Consider the following 19,535-nt stretch of genomic DNA (forward strand, 5'->3'; position numbering starts at 1 on the left):
GAAACCCATGGCCTGGGAACTTGACATTGGTTTGATTCTGGAACCCTGTGGCCAGGGAACATGACAGAGGCGTGATTCTGGAATCCTGTGGCCTGGGAACATGACATCTGTTTAGATTGTGGAATACTGTGCCATGGGAACCTGACTGAGGCTTGGTTCTGGAACCCTGTGCACTGGGAACATGACTGAGGTTTTATTCTGGAATCCTGTGGCCTGGGAACATGACATCAGTGGATTCTGGAACCCTGTGGCCTGGGAACATGAGAACGGTTTGATTCTGGAACCCTTTGGCCTGGGAACATGTCTGAGGTTTCATGGTGGAAACCTGTGGCTTGGCAACATGACTGAGGTTTGTTACTGGAACCCTGTTCCCTGGGAACATGACTGAGGTTTGATTCTGGACACCTTTGTGCTGGGAACATGACTGTGGTTTGATTGTGGAACCATGGGTCCTGCAAACATGACTGAGGTTTGATTCTGGAACCATGTGACCTGGGAATATGACTGCGGTTTGATTCTGGAAATCTGTGTCCTGGGAACTTGACTGAGGTTTGATGGCAGAAACCTGTGGACTGGCAACATGACTGAGGTTTGACTGTAGAACCCTGTGCCCTGGAAACATGACTGCAGCCTGGTACTGGAAACCCATGGCCTAGGAACTTGACATTGGTTTGATTCTGGAACCCTGTGGCCTGGGAACATGACTGAGGCGTGATTCTGGAAACCTGTGGCCTGGGAACATGACATCTGTTTAGATTGTGGAATACTGTGCCCTGGGAACCTGACTGAAGGCTTGGTTCTGGAATCCTGTGGACTGGGAACATGACTGAGGATTGATTCTGGGACCATGTGGCCTGGGTATATGACTGTGGTTTGATTCTGGAGGGCATTGTCCTGGGAACATGACTTATGTTAGATTGTGGAATCCTGTGGCCTGGGAACATGACATCGGTTTGGATTCTGGTACCCTGTTGCCTGGGAACATGAAATCGGTTTGATTGTGGAAACCTGTGGTCTGGCAATATGACTGAGGTTTGATGGTGGTACCCTATGGCCTGGCAACATGACTGAGGTTTAATTCTGGATGCTTGTGGCCTGGGAACATGACTGAGGCGTGATTCTGGAATCCTGTGGCCTGGGAATATGACATCTGTTTAGATTTTGGAATACTGTGCCCTGGGAACCTAACTGAGGCTTGGTTCTGGAACCCTGTGGACTGGGAACATGACTGAGGTTTTATTCTGGCACCCTGTAGACTGGGAATATAACTGAGGATTGATACTGGAACCCTGTTGCCTGGGAACATTACATCAGTGGATTCTGGAACCCTGTGGCCGGGGAACATGAGAACGGTTTGATTCTGGAACCCTGTGGCCTGGGAACATGACATCGGTTGGATTCTGGAATCCTGTGGCCTGGGAACAAGACTGAGGTTTGATTGTGCAACCCTCTGGCCTGGGAACATGACTGTGGTTTGATTCTGAAACCCTGTGGCCTGGGAAAATGACTGAGGTTTGTTTCTGGAAGCCTGTTCCCTGGGAACATGACTGAGGTTGGATTCTGGACACCTGTGTTCTGGGAAATTGAATGAGGTTTGATTGTTGAAACCTGTGCCCTGCGAACATGACTGAGGTTTGATAATGGAAACATGTGTCCTGGGAATATGACTGAGGTTTGATTCTGGAAACCTGTGGCCTGGGATAATGACTGAGGTTTCATTGTGGAAACATGTGGCCTGGGATCATGACTGAGGTTTGATGGTGGACCACTCTTGACTGGCAAAATGACTGAGGCTGGATTTTGGAACCCTGTGGCCTGGCAACATGACTGAAGCCTGATTCTGAAACCCTGTGGCCTGGGAACATGAGAAAGGTTTGATTCTGGAACCCTGTGGCTTGGGAATATGTCTGAGGTTTGATGGTGGAAACCTGTGGCCTGGCAACATGACTGAGGTTTGTTACTGGAACCCTGTTCTCTGGGAACATGAGTGAGGTTTGCTTCTGGACACCTTTGTCCTGGGAACATGACCGTGCTTTGATTGTGGAAACCTGTGGCCTGCGAACATGACTGAGGTTTGATTCTGGAACCATGTGTCATGGCAATATGACTGAGGTTTGATTCTGGAAATCTGTGTCCTGGGAACTTGACTGAGGTTTGATGGCAGAAACCTGTGGACTGGCGACATGACTGAGGTTTGATTGTAGAACCCTCTGTCCTGGAAACATGACTGCGACCTGATACTTGAAACCCATGGCCTGGGAACTTGACATTGGTTTGATTCTGGAACCCTGTGGCCAGGGAACATGACAGAGGCGTGATTCTGGAATCCTGTGGCCTGGGAACATGACATCTGTTTAGATTGTGGAATACTGTGCCATGGGAACCTGACTGAGGCTTGGTTCTGGAACCCTGTGCACTGGGAACATGACTGAGGTTTTATTCTGGAATCCTGTGGCCTGGGAACATGACATCAGTGGATTCTGGAACCCTGTGGCCTGGGAACATGAGAACGGTTTGATTCTGGAACCCTATGGCCTGGGAACATGTCTGAGGTTTCATGGTGGAAACCTGTGGCTTGGCAACATGACTGAGGTTTGTTACTGGAACCCTGTTCCCTGGGAACATGACTGAGGTTTGATTCTGGACACCTTTGTGCTGGGAACATGACTGTGGTTTGATTGTGGAACCATGGGTCCTGCAAACATGACTGAGGTTTGATTCTGGAACCATGTGACCTGGGAATATGACTGCGGTTTGATTCTGGAAATCTGTGTCCTGGGAACTTGACTGAGGTTTGATGGCAGAAACCTGTGGACTGGCAACATGACTGAGGTTTGACTGTAGAACCCTGTGCCCTGGAAACATGACTGCAGCCTGGTACTGGAAACCCATGGCCTGGGAACTTGACATTGGTTTGATTCTGGAACCCTGTGGCCTGGGAACATGACTGAGGTGTGATTCTGGAAACCTGTGGCCTGGGAACATGACATCTGTTTAGATTGTGGAATACTGTGCCCTGGGAACCTGACTGAAGGCTTGGTTCTGGAATCCTGTGGACTGGGAACATGACTGAGGATTGATTCTGGGACCATGTGGCCTGGGTATATGACTGTGGTTTGATTCTGGAGGGCATTGTCCTGGGAACATGACTGATGTTAGATTGTGGAATCCTGTGGCCTGGGAACATGACATCGGTTTGGATTCTGGTACCCTGTTGCCTGGGAACATGAAATCGGTTTGATTGTGGAAACCTGTGGTCTGGCAATATGACTGAGGTTTGATGGTGGTACCCTATGGCCTGGCAACATGACTGAGGTTTAATTCTGGATGCTTGTGGCCTGGGAACATGACTGAGGCGTGATTCTGGAATCCTGTGGCCTGGGAATATGACATCTGTTTAGATTGTGGAATACTGTGCCCTGGGAACCTAACTGAGGCTTGGTTCTGGAACCCTGTGGACTGGGAACATGACTGAGGTTTTATTCTGGAACCCTGTAGACTGGGAATATAACTGAGGATTGATACTGGAACCCTGTTGCCTGGGAACATTAAATCAGTGGATTCTGGAACCCTGTGGCCGGGGAACATGAGAACGGTTTGATTCTGGAACCCTGTGGCCTGGGAACATGTCTGAGGTTTGATGGTGGAAACCTGTGGCTTGGCAACATGACTGAGGTTTGTTCCTGGAACCCTGTTCCCTGGGAACATGACTGAGGTTTGATTCCGGAACCCTGTAGCCTGGGAACATAACTGAGGATTAATTCTGGAACCCTGTGGCCTGGGAACATGACATCGGTGGATTCTGGAACCCTGTGGCCTGGGAACATGACATCGGTGGATTCTGGAACCCTCTGGCCAGGGAACATGAGAACGGTTTGATTCTGGAACCCTGTGTCCTGGAAACTTGTCTGAGGTTTGATGGTGGAAACCTGTGACCAGGCAACATGACTGAGGGTTGATGGTGGAACCCTGTGGCCTGGAAAGATGACTTAGGTTTGATTGTGGAACACTCTGGCCTGGGAACATGACTGAGGCTTGCTGGTGGAACCGTGGCCTAGCAAAAGGACTGAGGTTTGATTGTGGAACCCTCTGGCCTGGGAATATGACTGAGGTTTAGTTGTGGTACCCTGTGGCCTGAGAACATGACTGGGATTTTATTTTTGAAACCTGTGTCCAGGGAACATGACTGAGGTTTGATTCTGGAACCCTGGGTCCTGGGAACATGACTGAGGTTTGAATCTGGAACCATGTGGCCTGGGAATATGACTGAGGTTTGATTCTGGAAACCATTGGCCTGGGAACATGCCTGATGTGAGATTGTGGAATCCTGTGGCTTGGGAACATGACATCGGTTTGGATTCTGGTACCCTGTTGCCTGGGAACATGAAATCGGATTGATTCTGGAAACCTGTGGCCTGGGAATATGAGTGAGGTTTGATTCTGGAACCATGTGGCCTGGGAACATGACATCTGTTTAGTTTGTGGAATACTGTGCCCCGGTAACCTGACTGAGCCTTGGTTCTGGAACCCTGTGGACTGGCAACATGACTGAGGTTTGATTCTGGAACCCTGTAGCCAGGGAACATAACTGAGGATTGATTCTGGAACCCTGTGGCCTGGGAACATGACATCGGTGGATTCTGGAACCCTGTGGCCAGGGAACATGAGAACGGTTTGATTCTGGAACCCTGTGTCCTGGAAACTTGTCTGAGGTTTGATGGTGGAAACCTCTGACCTGGCAACATGACTGAGGTTTAATTCTGGAAGACTGTGGCCAGGGAACATGATATCGGGTTGACTCTGGAAACCTGTGTCCTGGGAACATGACTGAGGTTTGCTTCTGGAAACCTGTGGCCTGGGAACATGGCTGAGGTTTGATTGTGGAACCCCCTGGCCTGGGAACATGACTGTGGTTTGAATCTGGAACCCTGTGGCCTGGGAACATGACATCGGTTGGATTCTGGAATCCTGTGGCCTGGGAACAAGACTGAGGTTTGATTGTGCAACCCTCTGGCCTGGGAACATGACTGTGGTTTGATTCTGAAACCCTGTGGCCTGGGAAAATGACTGAGGTTTGTTTCTGGAAGCCTGTTCCCTGGGAACATGACTGAGGTTGGATTCTGGACACCTGTGTTCTGGGAAATTGAATGAGGTTTGATTGTTGAAACCTGTGCCCTGCGAACATGACTGAGGTTTGATAATGAAAACATGTGTCCTGGGAATATGACTGAGGTTTGATTCTGGAAACCTGTGGCCTGGGATAATGACTGAGGTTTCATTGTGGAAACATGTGGCCTGGGATCATGACTGAGGTTTGATGGTGGACCACTCTTGACTGGCAAAATGACTGAGGCTGGATTTTGGAACCCTGTGGCCTGGCAACATGACTGAAGCCTGATTCTGAAACCCTGTGGCCTGGGAACATGAGAAAGGTTTGATTCTGGAACCCTGTGGCTTGGGAATATGTCTGAGGTTTGATGGTGGAAACCTGTGGCCTGGCAACATGACTGAGGTTTGTTACTGGAACCCTGTTCCCTGGGAACATGAGTGAGGTTTGCTTCTGGACACCTTTGTCCTGGGAACATGACCGTGCTTTGATTGTGGAAACCTGTGGCCTGCGAACATGACTGAGGTTTGATTCTGGAACCATGTGTCATGGGAATATGACTGAGGTTTGATTCTGGAAATCTGTGGCCTGGGAACTTGACTGAGGTTTGATGGCAGAAACCTGTGGACTGGCGACATGACTGAGGTTTGATTGTAGAACCCTCTGTCCTGGAAACATGACTGCGACCTGATACTTGAAACCCATGGCCTGGGAACTTGACATTGGTTTGATTCTGGAACCCTGTGGCCAGGGAACATGACAGAGGCGTGATTCTGGAATCCTGTGGCCTGGGAACATGACATCTGTTTAGATTGTGGAATACTGTGCCATGGGAACCTGACTGAGGCTTGGTTCTGGAACCCTGTGCACTGGGAACATGACTGAGGTTTTATTCTGGAATCCTGTGGCCTGGGAACATGACATCAGTGGATTCTGGAACCCTGTGGCCTGGGAACATGAGAACGGTTTGATTCTGGAACCCTTTGGCCTGGGAACATGTCTGAGGTTTCATGGTGGAAACCTGTGGCTTGGCAACATGACTGAGGTTTGTTACTGGAACCCTGTTCCCTGGGAACATGACTGAGGTTTGATTCTGGACACCTTTGTGCTGGGAACATGACTGTGGTTTGATTGTGGAACCATGGGTCCTGCAAACATGACTGAGGTTTGATTCTGGAACCATGTGACCTGGGAATATGACTGCGGTTTGATTCTGGAAATCTGTGTCCTGGGAACTTGACTGAGGTTTGATGGCAGAAACCTGTGGACTGGCAACATGACTGAGGTTTGACTGTAGAACCCTGTGCCCTGGAAACATGACTGCAGCCTGGTACTGGAAACCCATGGCCTAGGAACTTGACATTGGTTTGATTCTGGAACCCTGTGGCCTGGGAACATGACTGAGGCGTGATTCTGGAAACCTGTGGCCTGGGAACATGACATCTGTTTAGATTGTGGAATACTGTGCCCTGGGAACCTGACTGAAGGCTTGGTTCTGGAATCCTGTGGACTGGGAACATGACTGAGGATTGATTCTGGGACCATGTGGCCTGGGTATATGACTGTGGTTTGATTCTGGAGGGCATTGTCCTGGGAACATGACTTATGTTAGATTGTGGAATCCTGTGGCCTGGGAACATGACATCGGTTTGGATTCTGGTACCCTGTTGCCTGGGAACATGAAATCGGTTTGATTGTGGAAACCTGTGGTCTGGCAATATGACTGAGGTTTGATGGTGGTACCCTATGGCCTGGCAACATGACTGAGGTTTAATTCTGGATGCTTGTGGCCTGGGAACATGACTGAGGCGTGATTCTGGAATCCTGTGGCCTGGGAATATGACATCTGTTTAGATTGTGGAATACTGTGCCCTGGGAACCTAACTGAGGCTTGGTTCTGGAACCCTGTGGACTGGGAACATGACTGAGGTTTTATTCTGGCACCCTGTAGACTGGGAATATAACTGAGGATTGATACTGGAACCCTGTTGCCTGGGAACATTACATCAGTGGATTCTGGAACCCTGTGGCCGGGGAACATGAGAACGGTTTGATTCTGGAACCCTGTGGCCTGGGAACATGACATCGGTTGGATTCTGGAATCCTGTGGCCTGGGAACAAGACTGAGGTTTGATTGTGCAACCCTCTGGCCTGGGAACATGACTGTGGTTTGATTCTGAAACCCTGTGGCCTGGGAAAATGACTGAGGTTTGTTTCTGGAAGCCTGTTCCCTGGGAACATGACTGAGGTTGGATTCTGGACACCTGTGTTCTGGGAAATTGAATGAGGTTTGATTGTTGAAACCTGTGCCCTGCGAACATGACTGAGGTTTGATAATGGAAACATGTGTCCTGGGAATATGACTGAGGTTTGATTCTGGAAACCTGTGGCCTGGGATAATGACTGAGGTTTCATTGTGGAAACATGTGGCCTGGGATCATGACTGAGGTTTGATGGTGGACCACTCTTGACTGGCAAAATGACTGAGGCTGGATTTTGGAACCCTGTGGCCTGGCAACATGACTGAAGCCTGATTCTGAAACCCTGTGGCCTGGGAACATGAGAAAGGTTTGATTCTGGAACCCTGTGGCTTGGGAATATGTCTGAGGTTTGATGGTGGAAACCTGTGGCCTGGCAACATGACTGAGGTTTGTTACTGGAACCCTGTTCCCTGGGAACATGAGTGAGGTTTGCTTCTGGACACCTTTGTCCTGGGAACATGACCGTGCTTTGATTGTGGAAACCTGTGGCCTGCGAACATGACTGAGGTTTGATTCTGGAACCATGTGTCATGGCAATATGACTGAGGTTTGATTCTGGAAATCTGTGTCCTGGGAACTTGACTGAGGTTTGATGGCAGAAACCTGTGGACTGGCGACATGACTGAGGTTTGATTGTAGAACCCTCTGTCCTGGAAACATGACTGCGACCTGATACTTGAAACCCATGGCCTGGGAACTTGACATTGGTTTGATTCTGGAACCCTGTGGCCAGGGAACATGACAGAGGCGTGATTCTGGAATCCTGTGGCCTGGGAACATGACATCTGTTTAGATTGTGGAATACTGTGCCATGGGAACCTGACTGAGGCTTGGTTCTGGAACCCTGTGCACTGGGAACATGACTGAGGTTTTATTCTGGAATCCTGTGGCCTGGGAACATGACATCAGTGGATTCTGGAACCCTGTGGCCTGGGAACATGAGAACGGTTTGATTCTGGAACCCTATGGCCTGGGAACATGTCTGAGGTTTCATGGTGGAAACCTGTGGCTTGGCAACATGACTGAGGTTTGTTACTGGAACCCTGTTCCCTGGGAACATGACTGAGGTTTGATTCTGGACACCTTTGTGCTGGGAACATGACTGTGGTTTGATTGTGGAACCATGGGTCCTGCAAACATGACTGAGGTTTGATTCTGGAACCATGTGACCTGGGAATATGACTGCGGTTTGATTCTGGAAATCTGTGTCCTGGGAACTTGACTGAGGTTTGATGGCAGAAACCTGTGGACTGGCAACATGACTGAGGTTTGACTGTAGAACCCTGTGCCCTGGAAACATGACTGCAGCCTGGTACTGGAAACCCATGGCCTGGGAACTTGACATTGGTTTGATTCTGGAACCCTGTGGCCTGGGAACATGACTGAGGTGTGATTCTGGAAACCTGTGGCCTGGGAACATGACATCTGTTTAGATTGTGGAATACTGTGCCCTGGGAACCTGACTGAAGGCTTGGTTCTGGAATCCTGTGGACTGGGAACATGACTGAGGATTGATTCTGGGACCATGTGGCCTGGGTATATGACTGTGGTTTGATTCTGGAGGGCATTGTCCTGGGAACATGACTGATGTTAGATTGTGGAATCCTGTGGCCTGGGAACATGACATCGGTTTGGATTCTGGTACCCTGTTGCCTGGGAACATGAAATCGGTTTGATTGTGGAAACCTGTGGTCTGGCAATATGACTGAGGTTTGATGGTGGTACCCTATGGCCTGGCAACATGACTGAGGTTTAATTCTGGATGCTTGTGGCCTGGGAACATGACTGAGGCGTGATTCTGGAATCCTGTGGCCTGGGAATATGACATCTGTTTAGATTGTGGAATACTGTGCCCTGGGAACCTAACTGAGGCTTGGTTCTGGAACCCTGTGGACTGGGAACATGACTGAGGTTTTATTCTGGAACCCTGTAGACTGGGAATATAACTGAGGATTGATACTGGAACCCTGTTGCCTGGGAACATTAAATCAGTGGATTCTGGAACCCTGTGGCCGGGGAACATGAGAACGGTTTGATTCTGGAACCCTGTGGCCTGGGAACATGTCTGAGGTTTGATGGTGGAAACCTGTGGCTTGGCAACATGACTGAGGTTTGTTCCTGGAACCCTGTTCCCTGGGAACATGACTGAGGTTTGATTCCGGAACCCTGTAGCCTGGGAACATAACTGAGGATTAATTCTGGAACCCTGTGGCCTGGGAACATGACATCGGTGGATTCTGGAACCCTGTGGCCTGGGAACATGACATCGGTGGATTCTGGAACCCTCTGGCCAGGGAACATGAGAACGGTTTGATTCTGGAACCCTGTGTCCTGGAAACTTGTCTGAGGTTTGATGGTGGAAACCTGTGACCAGGCAACATGACTGAGGGTTGATGGTGGAACCCTGTGGCCTGGAAAGATGACTTAGGTTTGATTGTGGAACACTCTGGCCTGGGAACATGACTGAGGCTTGCTGGTGGAACCGTGGCCTAGCAAAAGGACTGAGGTTTGATTGTGGAACCCTCTGGCCTGGGAATATGACTGAGGTTTAGTTGTGGTACCCTGTGGCCTGAGAACATGACTGGGATTTTATTTTTGAAACCTGTGTCCAGGGAACATGACTGAGGTTTGATTCTGGAACCCTGGGTCCTGGGAACATGACTGAGGTTTGAATCTGGAACCATGTGGCCTGGGAATATGACTGAGGTTTGATTCTGGAAACCATTGGCCTGGGAACATGCCTGATGTGAGATTGTGGAATCCTGTGGCTTGGGAACATGACATCGGTTTGGATTCTGGTACCCTGTTGCCTGGGAACATGAAATCGGATTGATTCTGGAAACCTGTGGCCTGGGAATATGAGTGAGGTTTGATTCTGGAACCATGTGGCCTGGGAACATGACATCTGTTTAGTTTGTGGAATACTGTGCCCCGGTAACCTGACTGAGCCTTGGTTCTGGAACCCTGTGGACTGGCAACATGACTGAGGTTTGATTCTGGAACCCTGTAGCCAGGGAACATAACTGAGGATTGATTCTGGAACCCTGTGGCCTGGGAACATGACATCGGTGGATTCTGGAACCCTGTGGCCAGGGAACATGAGAACGGTTTGATTCTGGAACCCTGTGTCCTGGAAACTTGTCTGAGGTTTGATGGTGGAAACCTCTGACCTGGCAACATGACTGAGGTTTAATTCTGGAAGACTGTGGCCAGGGAACATGATATCGGGTTGACTCTGGAAACCTGTGTCCTGGGAACATGACTGAGGTTTGCTTCTGGAAACCTGTGGCCTGGGAACATGGCTGAGGTTTGATTGTGGAACCCCCTGGCCTGGGAACATGACTGTGGTTTGAATCTGGAACCCTGTGGCCTGGGAACATGACATCGGTTGGATTCTGGAATCCTGTGGCCTGGGAACAAGACTGAGGTTTGATTGTGCAACCCTCTGGCCTGGGAACATGACTGTGGTTTGATTCTGAAACCCTGTGGCCTGGGAAAATGACTGAGGTTTGTTTCTGGAAGCCTGTTCCCTGGGAACATGACTGAGGTTGGATTCTGGACACCTGTGTTCTGGGAAATTGAATGAGGTTTGATTGTTGAAACCTGTGCCCTGCGAACATGACTGAGGTTTGATAATGAAAACATGTGTCCTGGGAATATGACTGAGGTTTGATTCTGGAAACCTGTGGCCTGGGATAATGACTGAGGTTTCATTGTGGAAACATGTGGCCTGGGATCATGACTGAGGTTTGATGGTGGACCACTCTTGACTGGCAAAATGACTGAGGCTGGATTTTGGAACCCTGTGGCCTGGCAACATGACTGAAGCCTGATTCTGAAACCCTGTGGCCTGGGAACATGAGAAAGGTTTGATTCTGGAACCCTGTGGCTTGGGAATATGTCTGAGGTTTGATGGTGGAAACCTGTGGCCTGGCAACATGACTGAGGTTTGTTACTGGAACCCTGTTCCCTGGGAACATGAGTGAGGTTTGCTTCTGGACACCTTTGTCCTGGGAACATGACCGTGCTTTGATTGTGGAAACCTGTGGCCTGCGAACATGACTGAGGTTTGATTCTGGAACCATGTGTCATGGGAATATGACTGAGGTTTGATTCTGGAAATCTGTGGCCTGGGAACTTGACTGAGGTTTGATGGCAGAAACCTGTGGACTGGCGACATGACTGAGGTTTGATTGTAGAACCCTCTGTCCTGGAAACATGACTGCGACCTGATACTTGAAACCCATGGCCTGGGAACTTGACATTGGTTTGATTCTGGAACCCTGTGGCCAGGGAACATGACAGAGGCGTGATTCTGGAATCCTGTGGCCTGGGAACATGACATCTGTTTAGATTGTGGAATACTGTGCCATGGGAACCTGACTGAGGCTTGGTTCTGGAACCCTGTGCACTGGGAACATGACTGAGGTTTTATTCTGGAATCCTGTGGCCTGGGAACATGACATCAGTGGATTCTGGAACCCTGTGGCCTGGGAACATGAGAACGGTTTGATTCTGGAACCCTTTGGCCTGGGAACATGTCTGAGGTTTCATGGTGGAAACCTGTGGCTTGGCAACATGACTGAGGTTTGTTACTGGAACCCTGTTCCCTGGGAACATGACTGAGGTTTGATTCTGGACACCTTTGTGCTGGGAACATGACTGTGGTTTGATTGTGGAACCATGGGTCCTGCAAACATGACTGAGGTTTGATTCTGGAACCATGTGACCTGGGAATATGACTGCGGTTTGATTCTGGAAATCTGTGTCCTGGGAACTTGACTGAGGTTTGATGGCAGAAACCTGTGGACTGGCAACATGACTGAGGTTTGACTGTAGAACCCTGTGCCCTGGAAACATGACTGCAGCCTGGTACTGGAAACCCATGGCCTAGGAACTTGACATTGGTTTGATTCTGGAACCCTGTGGCCTGGGAACATGACTGAGGCGTGATTCTGGAAACCTGTGGCCTGGGAACATGACATCTGTTTAGATTGTGGAATACTGTGCCCTGGGAACCTGACTGAAGGCTTGGTTCTGGAATCCTGTGGACTGGGAACATGACTGAGGATTGATTCTGGGACCATGTGGCCTGGGTATATGACTGTGGTTTGATTCTGGAGGGCATTGTCCTGGGAACATGACTTATGTTAGATTGTGGAATCCTGTGGCCTGGGAACATGACATCGGTTTGGATTCTGGTACCCTGTTGCCTGGGAACATGAAATCGGTTTGATTGTGGAAACCTGTGGTCTGGCAATATGACTGAGGTTTGATGGTGGTACCCTATGGCCTGGCAACATGACTGAGGTTTAATTCTGGATGCTTGTGGCCTGGGAACATGACTGAGGCGTGATTCTGGAATCCTGTGGCCTGGGAATATGACATCTGTTTAGATTTTGGAATACTGTGCCCTGGGAACCTAACTGAGGCTTGGTTCTGGAACCCTGTGGACTGGGAACATGACTGAGGTTTTATTCTGGCACCCTGTAGACTGGGAATATAACTGAGGATTGATACTGGAACCCTGTTGCCTGGGAACATTACATCAGTGGATTCTGGAACCCTGTGGCCGGGGAACATGAGAACGGTTTGATTCTGGAACCCTGTGGCCTGGGAACATGTCTGAGGTTTGATGGTGGAAACCTGTGGCTTGGCAACATGACTGAGGTTTGTTCCTGGAACCCTGTTCCCTGGGAACATGACTGAGGTTTGATTCCGGAACCCTGTAGCCTGGGAACATAACTGAGGATTAATTCTGGAACCCTGTGGCCTGGGAACATGACATCGGTGGATTCTGGAACCCTGTGGCCTGGGAACATGACATCGGTGGATTCTGGAACCCTCTGGCCAGGGAACATGAGAACGGTTTGATTCTGGAACCCTGTGTCCTGGAAACTTGTCTGAGGTTTGATGGTGGAAACCTGTGACCAGGCAACATGACTGAGGGTTCATGGTGGAACCCTGTGGCCTGGAAAGATGACTTAGGTTTGATTGTGGAACACTCTGGCCTGGGAACATGACTGAGGCTTGCTGGTGGAACCGTGGCCTAGCAAAAGGACTGAGGTTTGATTGTGGAACCCTCTGGCCTGGGAATATGACTGAGGTTTAGTTGTGGTACCCTGTGGCCTGAGAACATGACTGGGATTTTATTTTTGAAACCTGTGTCCAGGGAACATGACTGAGGTTTGATTCTGGAACCCTGGGTCCTGGGAACATGACTGAGGTTTGAATCTGGAACCATGTGGCCTGGGAATATGACTGAGGTTTGATTCTGGAAACCATTGGCCTGGGAACATGCCTGATGTGAGATTGTGGAATCCTGTGGCTTGGGAACATGACATCGGTTTGGATTCTGGTACCCTGTGGCCAGGGAACATGACAGAGGCGTGATTCTGGAACCCTGTGGCCTGGGAACATGAGAACGGTTTGATTCTGGAACCCTTTGGCCTGGGAACATGTCTGAGGTTTCATGGTGGAAACCTGTGGCTTGGCAACATGACTGAGGTTTGTTACTGGAACCCTGTTCCCTGGGAACATGACTGAGGTTTGATTCTGGACACCTTTGTGCTGGGAACATGACTGTGGTTTGATTGTGGAACCATGGGTCCTGCAAACATGACTGAGGTTTGATTCTGGAACCATGTGACCTGGGAATATGACTGCGTTTTGATTCTGGAAATCTGTGGCCTGGGAACTTGACTGAGGTTTGATGGCAGAAACCTGTGGACTGGCAACATGACTGAGGTTTGACTGTAGAACCCTGTGCCCTGGAAACATGACTGCAGCCTGGTACTGGAAACCCATGGCCTGGGAACTTGACATTGGTTTGATTCTGGAACCCTGTGGCCTGGGAACATGACTGAGGTGTGATTCTGGAAACCTGTGGCCTGGGAACATGACATCTGTTTAGATTGTGGAATACTGTGCCCTGGGAACCTGACTGAAGGCTTGGTTCTGGAATCCTGTGGACTGGGAACATGACTGAGGATTGATTCTGGGACCATGTGGCCTGGGTATATGACTGTGGTTTGATTCTGGAGGGCATTGTCCTGGGAACATGACTGATGTTAGATTGTGGAATCCTGTGGCCTGGGAACATGACATCGGTTTGGATTCTGGTACCCTGTTGCCTGGGAACATGAAATCGGTTTGATTGTGGAAACCTGTGGTCTGGCAATATGACTGAGGTTTGATGGTGGTACCCTATGGCCTGGCAACATGACTGAGGTTTAATTCTGGATGCTTGTGGCCTGGGAACATGACTGAGGCGTGATTCTGGAATCCTGTGGCCTGGGAATATGACATCTGTTTAGATTGTGGAATACTGTGCCCTGGGAACCTAACTGAGGCTTGGTTCTGGAACCCTGTGGACTGGGAACATGACTGAGGTTTTATTCTGGCACCCTGTAGACTGGGAATATAACTGAGGATTGATACTGGAACCCTGTTGCCTGGGAACATTACATCAGTGGATTCTGGAACCCTGTGGCCGGGGAACATGAGAACGGTTTGATTCTGGAACCCTGTGGCCTGGGAACATGTCTGAGGTTTGATGGTGGAAACCTGTGGCTTGGCAACATGACTGAGGTTTGTTCCTGGAACCCTGTTCCCTGGGAACATGACTGAGGTTTGATTCCGGAACCCTGTAGCCTGGGAACATAACTGAGGATTAATTCTGGAACCCTGTGGCCTGGGAACATGACATCGGTGGATTCTGGAACCCTCTGGCCAGGGAACATGAGAACGGTTTGATTCTGGAACCCTGTGTCCTGGAAACTTGTCTGAGGTTTGATGGTGGAAACCTGTGACCAGGCAACATGACTGAGGGTTGATGGTGGAACCCTGTGGCCTGGAAAGATGACTTAGGTTTGATTGTGGAACACTCTGGCCTGGGAACATGACTGAGGCTTGCTGGTGGAACCGTGGCCTAGCAAAAGGACTGAGGTTTGATTGTGGAACCCTCTGGCCTGGGAATATGACTGAGGTTTAGTTGTGGTACCCTGTGGCCTGAGAACATGACTGGGATTTTATTTTTGAAACCTGTGTCCAGGGAACATGACTGAGGTTTGATTCTGGAACCCTGGGTCCTGGGAACATGACTGAGGTTTGAATCTGGAACCATGTGGCCTGGGAATATGACTGAGGTTTGATTCTGGAAACCATTGGCCTGGGAACATGCCTGATGTGAGATTGTGGAATCCTGTGGCTTGGGAACATGACATCGGTTTGGATTCTGGTACCCTGTTGCCTGGGAACATGAAATCGGATTGATTCTGGAAACCTGTGGCCTGGGAATATGAGTGAGGTTTGATTCTGGAACCATGTGGCCTGGGAACATGACATCTGTTTAGTTTGTGGAATACTGTGCCCCGGTAACCTGACTGAGCCTTGGTTCTGGAACCCTGTGGACTGGCAACATGACTGAGGTTTGATTCTGGAACCCTGTAGCCAGGGAACATAACTGAGGATTGATTCTGGAACCCTGTGGCCTGGGAACATGACATCGGTGGATTCTGGAACCCTGTGGCCAGGGAACATGAGAACGGTTTGATTCTGGAACCCTGTGTCCTGGAAACTTGTCTGAGGTTTGATGGTGGAAACCTCTGACCTGGCAACATGACTGAGGTTTAATTCTGGAAGACTGTGGCCAGGGAACATGATATCGGGTTGACTCTGGAAACCTGTGTCCTGGGAACATGACTGAGGTTTGCTTCTGGAAACCTGTGGCCTGGGAACATGGCTGAGGTTTGATTGTGGAACCCCCTGGCCTGGGAACATGACTGTGGTTTGAATCTGGAACCCTGTGGCCTGGGAACATGACATCGGTTGGATTCTGGAATCCTGTGGCCTGGGAACAAGACTGAGGTTTGATTGTGCAACCCTCTGGCCTGGGAACATGACTGTGGTTTGATTCTGAAACCCTGTGGCCTGGGAAAATGACTGAGGTTTGTTTCTGGAAGCCTGTTCCCTGGGAACATGACTGAGGTTGGATTCTGGACACCTGTGTTCTGGGAAATTGAATGAGGTTTGATTGTTGAAACCTGTGCCCTGCGAACATGACTGAGGTTTGATAATGAAAACATGTGTCCTGGGAATATGACTGAGGTTTGATTCTGGAAACCTGTGGCCTGGGATAATGACTGAGGTTTCATTGTGGAAACATGTGGCCTGGGATCATGACTGAGGTTTGATGGTGGACCACTCTTGACTGGCAAAATGACTGAGGCTGGATTTTGGAACCCTGTGGCCTGGCAACATGACTGAAGCCTGATTCTGAAACCCTGTGGCCTGGGAACATGAGAAAGGTTTGATTCTGGAACCCTGTGGCTTGGGAATATGTCTGAGGTTTGATGGTGGAAACCTGTGGCCTGGCAACATGACTGAGGTTTGTTACTGGAACCCTGTTCCCTGGGAACATGAGTGAGGTTTGCTTCTGGACACCTTTGTCCTGGGAACATGACCGTGCTTTGATTGTGGAAACCTGTGGCCTGCGAACATGACTGAGGTTTGATTCTGGAACCATGTGTCATGGGAATATGACTGAGGTTTGATTCTGGAAATCTGTGGCCTGGGAACTTGACTGAGGTTTGATGGCAGAAACCTGTGGACTGGCGACATGACTGAGGTTTGATTGTAGAACCCTCTGTCCTGGAAACATGACTGCGACCTGATACTTGAAACCCATGGCCTGGGAACTTGACATTGGTTTGATTCTGGAACCCTGTGGCCAGGGAACATGACAGAGGCGTGATTCTGGAATCCTGTGGCCTGGGAACATGACATCTGTTTAGATTGTGGAATACTGTGCCATGGGAACCTGACTGAGGCTTGGTTCTGGAACCCTGTGCACTGGGAACATGACTGAGGTTTTATTCTGGAATCCTGTGGCCTGGGAACATGACATCAGTGGATTCTGGAACCCTGTGGCCTGGGAACATGAGAACGGTTTGATTCTGGAACCCTTTGGCCTGGGAACATGTCTGAGGTTTCATGGTGGAAACCTGTGGCTTGGCAACATGACTGAGGTTTGTTACTGGAACCCTGTTCCCTGGGAACATGACTGAGGTTTGATTCTGGACACCTTTGTGCTGGGAACATGACTGTGGTTTGATTGTGGAACCATGGGTCCTGCAAACATGACTGAGGTTTGATTCTGGAACCATGTGACCTGGGAATATGACTGCGGTTTGATTCTGGAAATCTGTGTCCTGGGAACTTGACTGAGGTTTGATGGCAGAAACCTGTGGACTGGCAACATGACTGAGGTTTGACTGTAGAACCCTGTGCCCTGGAAACATGACTGCAGCCTGGTACTGGAAACCCATGGCCTAGGAACTTGACATTGGTTTGATTCTGGAACCCTGTGGCCTGGGAACATGACTGAGGCGTGATTCTGGAAACCTGTGGCCTGGGAACATGACATCTGTTTAGATTGTGGAATACTGTGCCCTGGGAACCTGACTGAAGGCTTGGTTCTGGAATCCTGTGGACTGGGAACATGACTGAGGATTGATTCTGGGACCATGTGGCCTGGGTATATGACTGTGGTTTGATTCTGGAGGGCATTGTCCTGGGAACATGACTTATGTTAGATTGTGGAATCCTGTGGCCTGGGAACATGACATCGGTTTGGATTCTGGTACCCTGTTGCCTGGGAACATGAAATCGGTTTGATTGTGGAAACCTGTGGTCTGGCAATATGACTGAGGTTTGATGGTGGTACCCTATGGCCTGGCAACATGACTGAGGTTTAATTCTGGATGCTTGTGGCCTGGGAACATGACTGAGGCGTGATTCTGGAATCCTGTGGCCTGGGAATATGACATCTGTTTAGATTTTGGAATACTGTGCCCTGGGAACCTAACTGAGGCTTGGTTCTGGAACCCTGTGGACTGGGAACATGACTGAGGTTTTATTCTGGCACCCTGTAGACTGGGAATATAACTGAGGATTGATACTGGAACCCTGTTGCCTGGGAACATTACATCAGTGGATTCTGGAACCCTGTGGCCGGGGAACATGAGAACGGTTTGATTCTGGAACCCTGTGGCCTGGGAACATGTCTGAGGTTTGATGGTGGAAACCTGTGGCTTGGCAACATGACTGAGGTTTGTTCCTGGAACCCTGTTCCCTGGGAACATGACTGAGGTTTGATTCCGGAACCCTGTAGCCTGGGAACATAACTGAGGATTAATTCTGGAACCCTGTGGCCTGGGAACATGACATCGGTGGATTCTGGAACCCTGTGGCCTGGGAACATGACATCGGTGGATTCTGGAACCCTCTGGCCAGGGAACATGAGAACGGTTTGATTCTGGAACCCTGTGTCCTGGAAACTTGTCTGAGGTTTGATGGTGGAAACCTGTGACCAGGCAACATGACTGAGGGTTGATGGTGGAACCCTGTGGCCTGGAAAGATGACTTAGGTTTGATTGTGGAACACTCTGGCCTGGGAACATGACTGAGGCTTGCTGGTGGAACCGTGGCCTAGCAAAAGGACTGAGGTTTGATTGTGGAACCCTCTGGCCTGGGAATATGACTGAGGTTTAGTTGTGGTACCCTGTGGCCTGAGAACATGACTGGGATTTTATTTTTGAAACCTGTGTCCAGGGAACATGACTGAGGTTTGATTCTGGAACCCTGGGTCCTGGGAACATGACTGAGGTTTGAATCTGGAACCATGTGGCCTGGGAATATGACTGAGGTTTGATTCTGGAAACCATTGGCCTGGGAACATGCCTGATGTGAGATTGTGGAATCCTGTGGCTTGGGAACATGACATCGGTTTGGATTCTGGTACCCTGTGGCCAGGGAACATGACAGAGGCGTGATTCTGGAACCCTGTGGCCTGGGAACATGAGAACGGTTTGATTCTGGAACCCTTTGGCCTGGGAACATGTCTGAGGTTTCATGGTGGAAACCTGTGGCTTGGCAACATGACTGAGGTTTGTTACTGGAACCCTGTTCCCTGGGAACATGACTGAGGTTTGATTCTGGACACCTTTGTGCTGGGAACATGACTGTGGTTTGATTGTGGAACCATGGGTCCTGCAAACATGACTGAGGTTTGATTCTGGAACCATGTGACCTGGGAATATGACTGCGGTTTGATTCTGGAAATCTGTGTCCTGGGAACTTGACTGAGGTTTGATGGCAGAAACCTG

Source organism: Balaenoptera borealis, assembly GCF_965194805.1.
Source record: "Balaenoptera borealis genome assembly, chromosome: 19".
Taxonomy (NCBI): domain Eukaryota; kingdom Metazoa; phylum Chordata; class Mammalia; order Artiodactyla; family Balaenopteridae; genus Balaenoptera; species Balaenoptera borealis.